Source organism: Meriones unguiculatus, chromosome 17 (assembly GCF_030254825.1).
Source record: "Meriones unguiculatus strain TT.TT164.6M chromosome 17, Bangor_MerUng_6.1, whole genome shotgun sequence".
Lineage (NCBI taxonomy): Eukaryota > Metazoa > Chordata > Mammalia > Rodentia > Muridae > Meriones > Meriones unguiculatus.
Window position 1 is genome coordinate 90,549,356 of NC_083364.1, and position 16,441 is coordinate 90,565,796.

General features: G+C 35.6%; 1 long non-coding RNA gene across 1 annotated transcript in view; it reads right to left on the reverse strand.

Annotated features, from left to right (window-relative positions):
- LOC132648798 (uncharacterized) overlaps nt 1–11,676 on the reverse strand; it is a 37,424-nt gene extending 25,748 nt beyond the window's left edge. The window contains exons 1-2 of the long non-coding RNA XR_009587207.1: nt 11,599–11,676; nt 8,448–8,684 (exon numbers count right to left, since the gene is read on the reverse strand). This is a non-coding gene — a long non-coding RNA (uncharacterized LOC132648798). The remainder of the gene's footprint in view (nt 1–8,447; nt 8,685–11,598) is intronic.
- Between the last annotated feature and the right edge of the window lie 4,765 nt (nt 11,677–16,441).

Genomic DNA, 16,441 nt, shown 5'->3' on the forward strand with positions numbered 1-16,441 from the left:
TGATGCTGATTTACTTTTCAAAACATCCTTCTCTCCAGCATTATGGATCCATGCTTTACTTGCCATTTTTTCTTAAGCTCCTTGCTAGCATGTTCTGCTCTCTCACTTATTCTACAATACAGTTAATTACTCCAGAGACTTCACCTGCCATTGGTGCAGTTGTAATTCTGAGTAATGGCTCTGACCTTCAAAAGAGGTTCTTGATTCCTCAGAACCTGAAAACTCAATGTATGTATTACTAAGGTCACCTGGTTCATAAACCTCCAGAAGTGCTCTTCGTACATTGCTATGAATGCCAGTGAAAGCCACTCTCTACTCAATTAAGCAATCCAGAAGATGTGTGATTATTACTACTATTCTTGTTTCTCCTCTCTCTCTTTATTCTCCCTTCCCATCCATTACCACATCTTTTATATTGGCATACATCTGTTGTCATTGCATTTGTTCAGCATTGTCAGTTATTCCAACATTGATGCGCACACACCCATATCTGATGTGTCTATGCTGGTTTGGTCTTCCATGTCTATCTTCTTACATTTCTCTCCTTAGGCACACTTACGATATGAGTCATGTTGTGTTATTCACCTGGATAAAGTACTTCCAGTGGATTACTATTTAACTAAAATGTAACAACACCTTAGAAAACTAAAAGCATGTACAATCAATGACAAGAAAATAAATATGACTGAAAACCAAGATAGGAAGAAAAAAATAATATGACATATTTCTAGAAAGAGCTGTATAAGTCCACCATGAAGGACTTGTGAGCAATAAAACCTATTTAATAATGCTTAATATTCTTTATATATAAACATAATATATACATATATAAACATATTCATCTGGGGATGTCATTCAGTCTTAACATGTCTAATACTACTTTTTTAACTTAAATATTATTTTGTGTATATGATGGGGAGCGGCAAGGCCGTTAAAGCTTGTGTAAAGGTCAGGAGACAGCTTGACAACTTTGCAGGAATCTGTCCTCTCCTTCAGTTATGTGATTACCAGGGACTGACATCAGGTCATCATTCTTATCTGTGGGCATATGTACCTGCTGAACCTTCTAGCTGGCCCTGAGGTTACTTCTTTTTAAGTAACAAATAACTATGTGGCAGATACTGCATCAATTGTCAATTAGGATAGCCCTTTATATTATCTATCATCTATGTGTCTATCTATCATTTATATCTATCTGTCTGTCTACCATGTGTCTATCTATCATCAATGTATCTATCATATATATCATCTATCAACTACCTATTATATCATATCTATCTACCTATCTATCTATCCATCCATCTATGTATGTATGTATGTATGTATGTATCTATCTATCTATCTATCTATCTATCTATCTATCTATCTATCTGTCATTTGGAGAGGGAGTTGTGTCAAGGTCTCGCATAGCACAAGCTGGCCTTGAACTGGTTATGTGTGAAATGAACCTTAACTTCTGATCCTCCTATCCTCACCTCCTTAGTTCTGGAATTATATACCCAGCTTATGCTATGCTGGGAATCAAACCCAAGGCCTCGTGAATCCTTGCCAATCATTCTTCCAAATGAGGTATACCTACAGTCATATGCATGTTGTTCGGACATATCTCTAAGAACAACTTTGTTTTATTGCCTCTCATGTCCTCCATGGTAGACTTGCACAAATCTTCCTTAGAAAAACATCTCTTCAGGAACTCTTCAGCTTTGGCTGCACTAATCTCTTGCTATCACTGGGCAAGTTCATTCTCACAGATATGCTGCTTTTGTCACTTTTTAAAAGTCAACCACCATCCTTGCACATCCATTTCTTGGCTATTTCTTACTGAAATTTTTAATTTTAACTTATTCCAGGAAAATACTGCTAAGCACACCACCAACTCTGCTTGGCACACAAAGGCTTTCTATGCTATCCCACAACTGCTTCTTGTAGGTGTTCTTTGCTGTATTAACCTGCCTACCCCAATGGAAGGCAAACGCCCTGAGGTCATCATCTTCATTCTAGTGCCACAGTGTGACAAGCTAACAACTGCATCTAGCAAAAGAGTGCCAGGGCAGGAAATGCTCAGTGTCTAATTGTTGAATGAGTAAGTGAATGATTTAGATGCAGACCATCAGGAAGTCAGTCTCTTGCTTGGAAGCCTAGGCAGAAGCATTGTGAATTTGAGGCCAACTTGTGTTACACAGCAAGACGTCTTACAAAAAAAGTAAAAAACAACAGTTAAGGTAGGTATGTGCTTAATGGAAATATGAGGTAAGAGTAGCTTCTAAAACGAAGGCTTGTCTATAAGGAAAACAAAGCATCAGGAGTGAAACTGAAAATCTGTAGTGCTTTTGATGAATACTGAGAACTACGGTTGTTGGGAAGTTCAGAGGTCATTTCAAAGACCAAATGATTTCTAAATGTTTGTGTCTGCACATGTTCATGTGTGCGAGTATGAGTATGTGCATGTGTGTGTGTTTTAAGGCAGATGCTAATGTTTGTGAATAGGATATACATTACAGATGAAGATGGCTGTACAGTTAACACTCGTACAATTAGACTTACAATTTGGACTAATAAATTCCCATTTTTTTGGAAAAAATGAGGTGATCAGCATGTACTGAAGGTCTGGAGTGAGGGAAGCCTAAAGGTATAGATGAAGGCACAGTAAATATAGTGAAGAAATCCTGGAGAAGATACAGTACATAGGATAAAATATACTAATAGTTTATTAGTTGATTATATGGCTTCTAATGACAGAAATCTTTCCCACACATAAATGTTCTTTTTGTCAAAATCAGAACTCATTTGATAGTATACTGTTCATTAGCAAAACTATAATCAAGGCAGTGATATAGTGATTAGAATGTCTTCATTGAAATTTCTTCAAAAGAAATCACGAAGACTGGGGGCTTTCTTACTACTGAGGAGTCTTTTCATTTAAATCAGTGCAGAACACTAACATGCCTAGTCTCCTTGTGATGACCGGGTAAGTCACCTACTGTCCTCATTTGCAGATGAATCAATCTGCTTCCAAGAGTTTATTAACCCTGACTGTGTGCACAGTATGATCCTAAGTGCTGAAAGTAAAAAAGGATCTGCAAGCACTCTGTCTGAATAGCTTATCTTTCCTTCTGCAGTGTTCCTCTCTCTCAGCTCATCTGTCCTGGTTTCAGCTCCTTTATTTTATGTTGATGGTGGTACTCATGACACATTAACCTTTTGGATAATTTCTGTTATTTGTTCTTATGTAATTCTGAATTGGACTATGTATTATCTTTGATTTTGTATGTGATTTTTTTCTAGGTGAAATAATTTGTTAAAAATGAAAATGCTAATCCATCATAATTTTCTAAGTGGCAGCAAGATTTTAAAGTCATTGATATCAATCAATGACTTTATGCTGTAATTTGAGGACAAACTTGAAATGTAGTATTCCTGGAAATTGTAATTTTACCTCCATGGGCTTTTATTTTATTAATGTTTCAATAATTAGAATATTTTTAATCACTTAACCCAATTTTTTTCTGAAAGTAATGCATTTGCATTAATACTAGTTATTAGTCTGTAAATTTACTCCTTATGTAATGATTTTCTTTTGTCTCCTGTACTACAGTCATGATTTAGACACATTTTATTTCAAATAGTATTTGAATTTTCCTACTTTATTGTAGAACAACCTTACTTAAAGGATCCATTTTAATGACTTCTGATAAACCCATTTTAATCTACTATCTCATAAGTAAGCACATTATAACCACAGCTTGATGTTGTTTTTACTTATGATCTGAGATTTGTTTTACTTACTCTAAACTAAGAAGTACAAACTTCCATAACTATTATTGATATCTATGTGAAATATTTAATTCAAGTCTTGAATCATCTCTTTACCACACACCACAGAACATAAATGGAAAGTATATTTGTTGCAAGATATGAAAAATCAAAATACACCAGATTTTAAAAAAATCAGTAACTTCTGGATTGGAAATATCTTTCATTTCTGTTCTAACAGATAACAAACACACCACCATATTTTCTAATAATCCACCTCTAATCCCTGTGGCTGTTTCACCTTGCATCAAAGCAATGATCAGTTCTAGAAATATTTTGAAACACTAGAATTATTTGCTGAAGAGCTAATGGTATTCATTCTGGAAACATTTTGCAAATATGCCAGTAACACATTTGTGAAGAAAGCCAGTGGACCTCAAATGAGTTAGTAGCCTCTGAAAATTCTAACAGAATGAATTGCGAGTTTCAAATCTAAGTACTATATTTTTTCTTTTCTTTCGTATTCTGTTTTGATGGTAAGGTAAGAGGGTTGCTCATGTGGCTATTTGTGAATACACAATAGAAAAGTCTCTATGTATTCCATCCAGAATTTTGAAACACGAAAACTGACAAATATAATAATCCAGAGAGCGTGGAACATAACCACAGTCATTGGAACATTCTCTCAGGACCTTTCTGAAATGTCACTTTTCACAGCCAGAGCCTGTGACAGCTATATTCCTGGAAACATTCCAAAAAGTCTTGTGAGGCAGAATGTTCAGGCTAAATAATATGGAGAGGTATGCCATGGACCTGCAGATGGGAGCACAGCCATTCCCATCCCCCTTACAGAGGCAGGGAGGCAGGATGCTTGTTTATGTGTATGGTAGCATGTGTAAATTGTAGAGTGAGTGCTTTGCTTGGTTTATTCCCACACTACTCTTGTTTCCCTCTCACCTTTTTTGAAGTTGGTGTTGCACAGGTTAGTCTTTATGGGTATGTATGCAAGGCCCCACAAAACAGCAAAACCAAGTGGAGATCATAAATCAACATAGCTATCCCAAGCTGGAGACTTTTAAAATCATATTTATTTATTCAATGGATTCTTCTCACATTTAACTTGTGTTTTGCTGTTCCTGTCTTTTAAGGAAACGTATGCAAGTATTCACAGAAATTAAGTGCTTATTTAGAGTCTGATTGTTTTATTTTTTCTTAGACACTGTCTGAATATTTCATATAATCCTTTTAATGAATAAACATTGCTTATCAATGTGTCAGTCAAAGAATCTCTGAGTAGATGAAAATGCTAATTTGATCATCAATTATCATCTTTGACAAGAAATTTTGTAGTTTGGTGTCCAGCATCAAAAAGACAGAAATTAAGAACTGAGCTCTGATACATGGGTTAATGAATGCTAGTGCAATTGTTCACAAAGAAAACATATGAAAGGATTTCTAATAGTGTTTTTTAAATAGAAATTGTATTTTTCTACCAAGCACTGTAGCAATCTTCATTTCCAATATGATATTTGAATTCCAGTATAGCATCCAAAACATGGTTACTGGTCTGTGAAAATCACTCAGTAAAGTAAAATACCGTAAATATTATACACTTTATGAACACCAACCAGATAAAACACCGTAAACATTATTCATTTTATGAACACCAACCAAAAGTATGATTTTTTTTCGTTTTTAGAAGTTATTATTGGGGGGTCCCCTATGCTGTGGAACAAATGTGAAGGTCAGAGGATAACTTTGTGGAGATGGTTCCCTCTTACACCTTTGAGTGGTTTTGGGAATGGACTGACGGTTCACACAGCAAAGCACCTTGACCTGCTGGGGCACTTTGCTAGGCCAGCTGGAGAAATGTCTTAGTGAGAAATTATGGTCTGTGAGTACTGAATGAAATATCACACAGCAAAACAACTGCTTCTCATATGAAATATCCACCTTGTTTTGTTCCATGTTGCTAACATTCTTTGCTTTATGTTAGTTCTTTTAGGTATAGGTTACTAAACTATTAGCATATCACTTTATTGGAGTATAGTCACATCTATAATTTAGATTCAATTTAGAATAGTATATAAGATAGAGTTTCTTGGAGGTAGTAACAATAGGTTTGGAATTTAAATTTTTAATTCATATGTGTGTTTTATTTTAAATATAGCAATTTAATTATACATATATGCATACATTATTTAAGTTCTGCATATCAATGTAAAAGTATTAGAAAGCAATTGCTCTTTTCTATCTTTAGATATGTGTGTGTATTGTACATGTGTGTGCAGGCTTAAGTTTGTGAGTGCAGGCATGTGTGTGTGTTCCACAGCACCTGTGTGAAGATAAAAGGACAGTTCTGGGCTCCTCTCCTTCCTTGAGTGAAACGAGGTCTCTTGTTTACAAATCCATGTTCCAGGCCTGCTGGTCCATGAGCTGTGGGGCATTTTCTCACATCTGTTTCCTGCCTGGCAGGACTCTCCCAGCCATGCCCTGGTGTGACAGATAGGCACTACTGCTCCCCACTTTTACAAGGGTCTGAGGATCCTGTCCCGGTTCCTTTTGTTTACTCATCAAGTACTGTACTGACTGAAACATACCTTCTGTTAATAAAGTGGCTCTTCTCGTGGTAAGTGTCTTGTTAAGTCTCAGCATCCAACCAAGCAAGTTGCAATGCTGATTCATTGTCACGTGAACTATTATTTATTAAATAAATATTAGACACCAACTAATGCATAGGTCTTCCATGAATTTATCTCACATCAATTTTTATACTCCTGGGTGAGGACAGTTGCATTGTTATAAGAAGATAAAACATAATAATATGTTGCAACTTGGTATGTAGCAATAAAGACTCTGATCTCTGAGTTTTGGAACCTTGAATTCCCCAGGTTTTAAAAGCTTTCATTTCAAACATGGAATTTTATGGTTAGCTTAGGTTTAGGAAACTTTGGTTTAAACCTGGTAAGTTTCTTATTTCAATAATTCTTTGTGATTCCCAAAAGCTAATCATTACTTTGAGTCATAACAAGAAAATAAATAAACACAACACAAATTCCCAAAAGTAATTTCAGCAAATAATCATTTCAAATGTTAGTTCTTCAGAGTGTTTTTGATTGGAATATGTTTTGAGAAATGATTAAATTAATGATCTCAGTAGAAAATTGTAAAATACATTTGAATGATACAATATGTGTTGACATATTCCATGAATATGATTGAATTCTAACTTTTTACTTAAATTTAAAATGTATAGTGTTTGCTGTTTTTAAGCTTAAGATATAATTAAAAATAATCAGTTCTACTTCTTAGATAAGTCACCGCACAAAAGTTATAAATTCATTGCATTTCCTTACACATTAAAGAAAAAAAATACCTATGATTTCAATTCTGTGATTCAATTTATATTTTAAAAAAAAATGGTATAGAGTAGACAATGACCAGATATTGTGTGTAATCCATTTTTCCTTAAATCATTCTGTGTTGCAGTTATGGTCTCAGTGTATAAATTCATAAGCACACAATTTTGTATTCTACTCAAATTCCTTGCTTAGATTTCAGGAAAAAGAACATCTCAGATACCTTAGTTGGTATGTGAATTACAGTACCTCAAGAACCTTTTCCATCATCTCTTTATTTCAAACATTATATCCTTTCTTCCTGTCAACAGCTTAAAACACACACACAAGGCAACATCAAAATAGGCTAGTTTTATGGTTTGTGATACACTCCTAAAGTTGATTTAAAAAAAATTGAGGTATGAGTCTCAGTATCTCCTTCAATACCCTGGTGGGTAGAGTCCTTCAGAGGTCCTCTGTGGAAGGCTCCTGTCCTGTTCTTTGTCTTCTCCTACTTTTAATGTCTATCCTGTTTGCCCTTTTGAATGAGGATTAAGCATCTTCCCTAGGGTCCCCCTTGTTGTTTAGTGTCTTTGGGGCTATAGATTTTAATATGTTTATCCTATATTATATGGCTAATATTCACTTATAGGTGAGTCTATACCATACGTGTCTTTCTGCTTCTGTGTTACCTCACTCAGGATTATCTTTTCTAGTTCCCACCATTTGCTTGCCAATTTAATGATTTCATTTGGTTAGAGTGCAGGAATCCTTATGGAAGAAGATAGAGATAGAAAGAACTGGAGGGGACAGGAACTCCACAAGGAGAACAACAGAAACAAATTACCTGGACCCAGGAGGACCTGTAGAGACCAATACTCCAACTAAGGACCATGCATAGAGAGGACCTAAACCTCCTGTTCAAAGGAAGCCCATTGGTGCTCAGTTTCCAAGTGGGTTCCTTAGTAAGGGGTACAGGAGCTGTCTCCGACATGAACTCAGTGGCCAGCTCTTTGATCACCTCCCCCTGGGGATGCAGCTTTGCCAGGCATTAGAGGAAGATGGTGCAGCCAGCCTTGATGAGACCTGATAACCTAGGGTCAGATAGAAGGGGAAGAGGTCCTCCCATATCAGAGGACTAGGGAAAGGGCATAGGGGGAGAAGAGGGGCTAAGAGGGGGGGACTGGGAGGAGACAAGGGAGAGGGCTGCAGCAGGGATACAAACTGAATAAATTATAATAAATAAATATATAAATGAAATCAAATTTAAAAATAAAAAATGTGTGTATGCCACAAATAGACGACCACAGAGGGTTTATAATTCTTGTTATAAACAGCAAGAGTGATTTTACTTACCAGACCCTGGAGATCCATAATAAGCTCTCATTTTCTTCTGCTTCCCTTGTGTTGGACATCAACATGATCTTTCCCTGTGTCATTGTTTTTATACTCTTCCAACTATGCTTCTATGTGGGCAGGTCCTATCTTCATTCCCATTGTTGTATATGGTTTCCAAACCTTCATACATCCAAAGAAAAAAGATCTAATGTAGCAGACATATGTCTTCCAGGTTTCTTTCTGATAAAATTCTCCCTAGAGAATGGAATGAGCATAGTAGAACTGGTAAGAACAAGGGACATAAATGAGGAATACACGCTCTATTTTTCACAGAGCTATTCTCATTGGGCAAAGACCAATATAGATATTACTTCATTGATGCAAAGTCCCCCTCTGCGGTACACCTTGCTGACTGCCATCTGGTAGACCTGAAGGACCCACTCTCCAGAAGTGTCAGGATGTGCTCTCATCAAAACATAGCATCAAAAATAATAGGATTCAACCCTGAAATACTGGGTGGAACCATGCGTCAGCAACATACTACTTCTGCTTCTCTCTCAGCTACCACAGCAATGGTGACATGTACTGCATTTACCTAGTGTCACTTCAAGCTGAGAAAAATTGGTGTAAAATAAGTATGTAATTCCTACTCTAAAAATGAAAACCGAATAAGTAATAAACTAAATTTTCTCTCCAGTACTACCTCTCTAAGCATGAATTCAGATTTGAATAAACCTTGACTTAAATTAACTTACATATAGAATTAAGTGTCAGAATACACACTTAGGTCAATGTTCTCGCACGTGAACCAATGTTTTCTATCCTCTCATTTTACTAGATCACAGTTTTAATGCCAACTTCCTTAAGCCAAGGGACTGCCACTACTACAGGTTTTCAACAAAAGAAAACACAATTATTAACCCCATGTTGGTTTCAAGCTCAGATTGCCCTGTGGGGGCTGAGGAGCTGGGCATGTTTGGCCAACTTACATATAATTGATTAATAACTCATGTTCAGAGTATCAACAAATGTAAAGGAAGCTTAGGACAGAGATGATGGGGAAGGAATTAAGAGAGGGTTTGGCATTTTGTTCAGAGATTTGAGTCTTATGTGACTCACTGAATAGAACAAGGAAGGGAGAGGCTAATTAAATAGAAAGGGAAATGATTCAGTTTGGTGTTGCAGAAAAAAAGGATTAAAGAATAAATACAGGAAATCAGAAGAAATTGTAAATTAAATTCAGATACTATTTCAATATGATTTGGGACTATTTTATGAAGTTATGAAGGTTATGCACATTTACAAAAATGTCAAATTGATGAATAAAATTTTCCCCTACTCTCACTGTCATTCAAACAACTTATTTCACACACACATGCATACATAAATATATGTACATGCATGTTTTTATTATGCCAGGAACTGAGCCACATGACACATGAGAAAACCAAATAAACAAAACAAGCTAAGTCGAAGATCTTATTTCATATTCCTTAAAGTCAAAAGAAAGTAAAACTTCGCATGTCTAGAACCACTCACTATGTAATCCTGGGACAGGAGAGAATCTTTTCATCAATCAATAATCCTAAATGGCATCTGTAAAATATATTTTATAGGTGCTGCCTTAAAATATCAAAGAAAGTTATCTGAAAATTTAGTCTCAAGGATAATTTAGTTTTCCCACACTAACCAATTAATACCTGTGATTTAGTGTCTATATTCAGATGACTATTACATTTAGTAAAATGATTAATGTCACTTAGACATTAAAAAATACATGGCTTAGAACTCTTAAAACTTAGAAATTAAACAACTGTGAAAATCCTCATAATAATTCAAGTGCTTGGAGTTTCATCCAGCAAAACAGAGCAAAAGAAATACAAATCATCACAAAAAATAAACAGAATCATTGCATTATTTCAAAAATATTCAGTTTATCAATAAGGCATGGTATGTGTGGACATCTATTGACAAAGTATCAGAATGAATGCAATGAAAATGAGTGCAAACGGATCCACAATATACTCCAGCATTCCAGCACTCCCTTCTCAATGATTGGTACAATAAGTACTTTCAAAATTTGTATTAATATAGAAATCTTAGATACTAGGATAAGCACACTTGGTCTGATTGAATGCTTTCATTTATGCCCCATCATGCATAAATGAACATGTAAGTACAAACATGCACTTATCTCTAGATAAGAGATGCATCGACATGCATCAACATGCATCAACATGCATCAACATGCATCGACATGCATCGACATGCATCAACATGCATCAACATGCATCAACATGCATCAACATGCATCGACATGCATCAACATGCATCAACATGCATCAACATGCATCAACATGCATTTCTTACAAAGTTATAAAGCACTGTGATAACTATCCACCTTTCTTGTTCAGTAGCTTGTGGGTGTCTCAGGCTGTGAAATCATTTAGCCAACAGGTCACCATGAGGAAAACACTTGTGCAGAAAGAGCACACAGTGCCTTCACCTTCTGCTTCTGAGCTCTCCACTTCCGCTTTCCTCTAATGAATTCTGCATTCCATCTACTTTCCTTGCAGTTCCCAAATGTCTACTTGTTATTGCAAGATGCAGGTTAAATTTTAGTTCATTTTCTCAAATGTCTCCATCCTCCTGCTTACAGTAAGCTTTGTAAGCACATGCACACCAGATATTATTACCTAACAATTCCCTTCTTCTTTATCATATTTCTTCAACTGGATTAACATCTTTGTATGAGACAATGTCAGACTATAGACTTCATAGGAATGCTTGCCCAATATATTACTCAACAATGGCTTGATGAACAAGTGTTGTGATGGTACAATGAATGCTACCCTTTGTGGTTTAAAGGCCTTAACTCACTGGTGCAGACATATTTTCAAGGCAGTTTACCCACATATTTATAAATACATTTAAGCTAGTAAAAAGTGACTATACACTTTAGATGGCTATAGCTTGAGTGAGAGCTAAATTTATGTTTCTAAAGAACATGTAACAAATAAATACATAGGATTGTAAAATTCACATCTTCACACTGTTATGAGTCTTCTATAAAATAGTTTCACTTAATGTCAGTTGACATGACTTTTCACTCTATATTTTCATCTAAGTTTATAACCAGAACTTTAAAAGTTTATAACAAAAAACTTACCCAAAGTGGTGTTGAATCTGTAGCTTTTGGGGAACACAAAAAAATCTCACTTTAGACTCCAACCCAGATCTCAAATACTTACTAAAATAAAAATGCACTTTGCCCCAGAGTTTACAAGTTAACTTACAACCTAGTAAACAAATTGTGAGGTTTTGTTTTCTTTAAAGCAAATATTTATCCAGGAGAAAAAAAATAACACGTGTTTTCCCTCTAGAAAATATTTGTTAATAGTAGAATGTGCGTTGAGAATACAATGTTAATATTTTTATTTTTTTTCTTTTTTCTTTGTATACAGAGGAGATATTTCACTCCTCTAGTCTTCCACCTTTCACATCTAGACATTTTTGATTGGGTATTTACTCCTGATGACATTACGTGGTACAGGAGTATATTTATCTTTTTTGACCTCAGTCCAGCTAGGATTGAAATCTGTATTTCTTTGACCATTCCAAGAGAAAAGCAGAATATACTCCAGTGACACAGCTTTCTCAAGGGGACACAATATTTGTTAATTTATCTTTCCTGATGCATAGCTTGACAGGATGTTGCTATTCAGTGTTTCTTAATAAACAAGAGTGTTGGTAGTGTTTTCTACCTGTTCCGTTAATGTTAATTGTGTCAATTTCTTGAAGGATATACTGTATGACATTTTTAAATTTAAGCATCCAGTCAAATGTTTATTGATTTTCCTGTTAAAATGGGTTGCCTTAAGGGGACTATTTATTTTATTGATCAATCAGAATAACTATTATATTGATGGAACATTTTGACATTTTATTGACACAACCTTAGTAAGTTATCAGTCTCATAAACTAAACAAAATAGTGTGTTTAGACTGACTCTACTTCTATGTTAGAACTCTTTTCATGTTTATCAAGTTGTTGACATTTTCATTACTATTCATTTTATACCACTTTATTCCCACACATTGAAATGAGTTTGTTCTAACACATTTATTTCTACTGTTAAGTTCAGGAGCAAATGAGTTTGCCACAAGGCTCAGTATTCTGCTATAAAATGCTGTAACCATATTAGTTTATACAGTAGGAAAAATGATTTAAGAATTCTGGTTAAGATTTCATTCTCATTAGAACCAAAGCTAATAGACATACACATATACAGTACATGTACATAAAATTTTCAATTTGTGTACCTATGTGCCTATCTGAATTGGAAGTTGAATATCAAGTATAGAAGGCCAAAGGTTCATCTTTATAGCAGAAAGTAAATCATTACCACTCACTTAGTCTGTACTATTTCCACCTGTACTCAGAAACATAAAGCTATTTGATAGGATGTAAAACAGATAAAAATACAATCTTTGAGTGATTACTAGTTCAGTAATGATAGGTGATGCATGCATGTAATGGATAATGTTCCTGTTTTATGAACTGTCTTATATAAATACACTTAGTTGTAACCCCATTTCAGTGAGTATGTACAATAAACTGTATATTTTTGCCTGGAAAATAAAATGGGATTAACAGCACACTCTACTTTGCTAAGAGTTAAGAAGGAAGGTTAATGGCCTCAGCTCCTGAAAAACTTTCTGGAAATAGAGGTTTGCATAGTGCTCTGGAATTGTTAAAGAAAGCAATATTTTCTTTAAACATCAATGGACTTTTCGTAAGTATTTTTTAAATCCTATTTTAGAGTTGGATTGAGAGCTGACTAGATGTTTCCATTCATGGCTTTTCACATATGTTCATGTGACACTATGTAAATTCAAATCAATACTTATTAATATAAAATGATCCCATGTCTTCTGAAAATGCTAATCACATGTAAGCTTTAAATGTTTCATTTTTAAGATTTATTAATTTTATTTTATGTGTGTGGGTAGGTGTTCCTGTATTTTATGTATGTGCCACATGCTTACATGGTTACCTGCAAGACTGAAGAGGAGGGTGGCTGGTCGGTTGGCAATGAACCCAGGTCCACAGAAAGAGAAAGAGCTATTTATCTCTGACCCATCCCTTCAGCCTTGCTTTATTTATGTTTTGAAAGGAGCTGTGTTGACATTTCTTAAAGTTCTACTTATTATCTTACATATAACGGTGTCTTTCAAGGGGCTCTCATTTATCACCAAGGTTAAATCATACCAGGTACCAGTACTCCTAAATGTCTACGTGAAATAACAGATGCCAGTAGGCCAATGAAAATGTAAACATAGAGACAAAAGTCCTTGGCCCACAGAAAATAACCAAGAAATAAAATCTCAGAAAGAAATAACAACAACAGCAAAAATAGCTGAAAAGATGAAAAGTGAAAATCACATTGGAAAACACTAGACTTTCTAACATTTGTATAGTAATGGAAATAATTTGTCAAAGAAAATAAAGATGGTGAGAGGAAAACAGAAGGATCTTTCTTTCTTTTTTTAATTTTTTTTTATTTTTCATCAATTACACTTTATTCATTCTGCATCCCCCCATAAGCCTCTCCCTCCTCCCCTCCCAATCCCACCCTCCTTCCTCCCTCTGCATGCATGCCACTCCCCAAGTCCACTGATAGGGGAGGTTCTCCTCTCCTTTCTGATCTTAGTCTATCAGTTCACATCAAAAGTGGCTGCATTGTCCTCTACTATGGCCTGGTAAGGCTGCTCCCCCCCAGGGGGAGGTGATCAAAGAGCAGGCCAATCAGATTATGTCAGAGGCAGTCCCTCTTCACATTACTATGTAACCCAATTGGACTCTGAACTGCCCTGGGCTACATCTGTGCAGGGGTTCTGGGTTATCTCTATGAATAGTCCTTGGTTGGAGTATGAGTCTCTGTTGGGCAGAGTGAAGGGAATTTTATGTAAGAACTGGGAAATAGTAAGAGCTGGGGAGGACAGGGTCTCCACAAGGAGAGCAACAGAACCAGAAAATTTGAACACAGGGAACTTCCCAGAGACTCATACTCCAACTAAGGATATTTCTTTCTTTAGACAGGGGTTTTCTGTGTATCCTTGTCTTTTCTGGACTCAATTTGTACTTCAGGCTATCCTCAAACTCACAAAGATCTGCCTGCCTCTGATTCCCAGAGTGCTAGGATTACAGGTGTGTGCCACCACACCTGGGTCAGAAGAATATTTCTTAAGTGATTTGTTTAATTAAGCAAGTAGATTACAAACTACTGCTGAAACAAAGACTCTTAGGTACCCAGGAACATTGAGCGTGCATATCCACGCACAGGAGGATGATCACTGTCAGAGGAAACCTCATGGTCATGATTTTCTTCTCTGCCAGGTGGTGTGTAGTACATCAGGGAGATTAAGGGTACAAAAGAAAATTTAAAAATTAGGAAACATCAAAAACAGGGTGGATAATTATCTAGGAGAGTAAAATAAAACCTGGATTTGAGGACTGTCTCAAGGTTTCTCACAGAAGTAAGAATCATAAACAATTTAACTGGAGAGATGGCTCAGTGGTTCAGGACACATACTGACTGTCCTTTCAGAAGACCTGAATTTGGAACCTAACACCTTGCAGATGGCTGACAACTACGTCTAACTGCAATTCCAGGAGCATTTGACAACTTTTGGGCTCTGCAGTTCTTACAGTCATGTATACACCCCGCCACACACACACATAATTAAAATACTGAGGAATAAAATCTTAGAAGTGAGTCAGGTTTAATTGGATTTGACTTTCCCATTGTTTACAATGAAGCCAGGGAGGAACAAGTCACTTTAAGGTGTGTGTCATAATGTAAATTACAGAGCTGGGTTGGGATAAGCAAACTAGTGTAAAAGTAAAGAGGATGAGTTTCATGAGAACAGGGTGGAACTCACTGATTATTCTTGCATAGCTGTATAAGATTTCAGAATTAGAATAGAAAATTTAACTGGCATATCAGAAGTGGACAGGTGTATCAAAATTTTAAAATTTTGCAATATGAAAAATATGCCACGAATGTTAAAATTACGCTGCTATTAGGGAAAAGTTTCTTTCCAAAGTACTAGGGTCTAGATTATAAGATTAGTCTTTAGATCTTAGAAACTAAAGAATATTTATCATCTATAGAGCAACACCAAATGTCCTCAGTAGGTTGTGTGTTTGTGTGACAATAATAACTGAAGAAAAAGAAGTCACGAGTTTGAGAAGAATTTGAGGATAACTGGGAAACAGAGAAAAAGAGAAACTAGCAGATGATGTAAATACAGGATTTGTGATAGAAATTCATAAACAATAAAAACATTTCATTAAAAAAGAAATATTAATTTGCCTGTTATGTATGAAGGATTTAAAAGAAAAAAAAAAGACCTACAAGCAATGAAAGCAATTGACAGGAAAGTGTAATCCTACCTGTGACAGATTATTAAAACACACCTGAAAGTGGAAATGAAACTAGAGATGGAAACAGATTTAGTTGTTTTAGAATGAAGACATGGCAACCAAGGACTACTGACCAATGGAACTGAAAATAATGGAGAGCAGAAATCAAGGAGGTGGTCACTTCTGTCTTGTAGATGGTGCTGTCACACATCAAGTTAGAGAACACAGTAAGAAAGTAAAGATGAAGGGCAGGGACTATTGTTAAATGTAGTCGAAGCTGAGGGTGCATTTGAGATCTTAAGGTCATTGGTATAAACTAAATGCCTATAGGTAAGAAGTAGAAAGAAAATAGCAGTGGAGCAAAAATTCTTATTGAATACAAATTAATACAAATATTAAATTAAGGAGATGTGAAACAAAAAGTATAATTGAAGGGGGTCAGGAAATAACTGAGGAAGATATGGAAAATAATCAAAGGGGTTTTAAAAATAAGTCACTATGGTAGTCATCTCCAATGCATAATTGTAAAAAAAAGATTGAAAAGTCTTCTTTGAATTTGGCAAATTTCCATCAGTAGTTTTTTA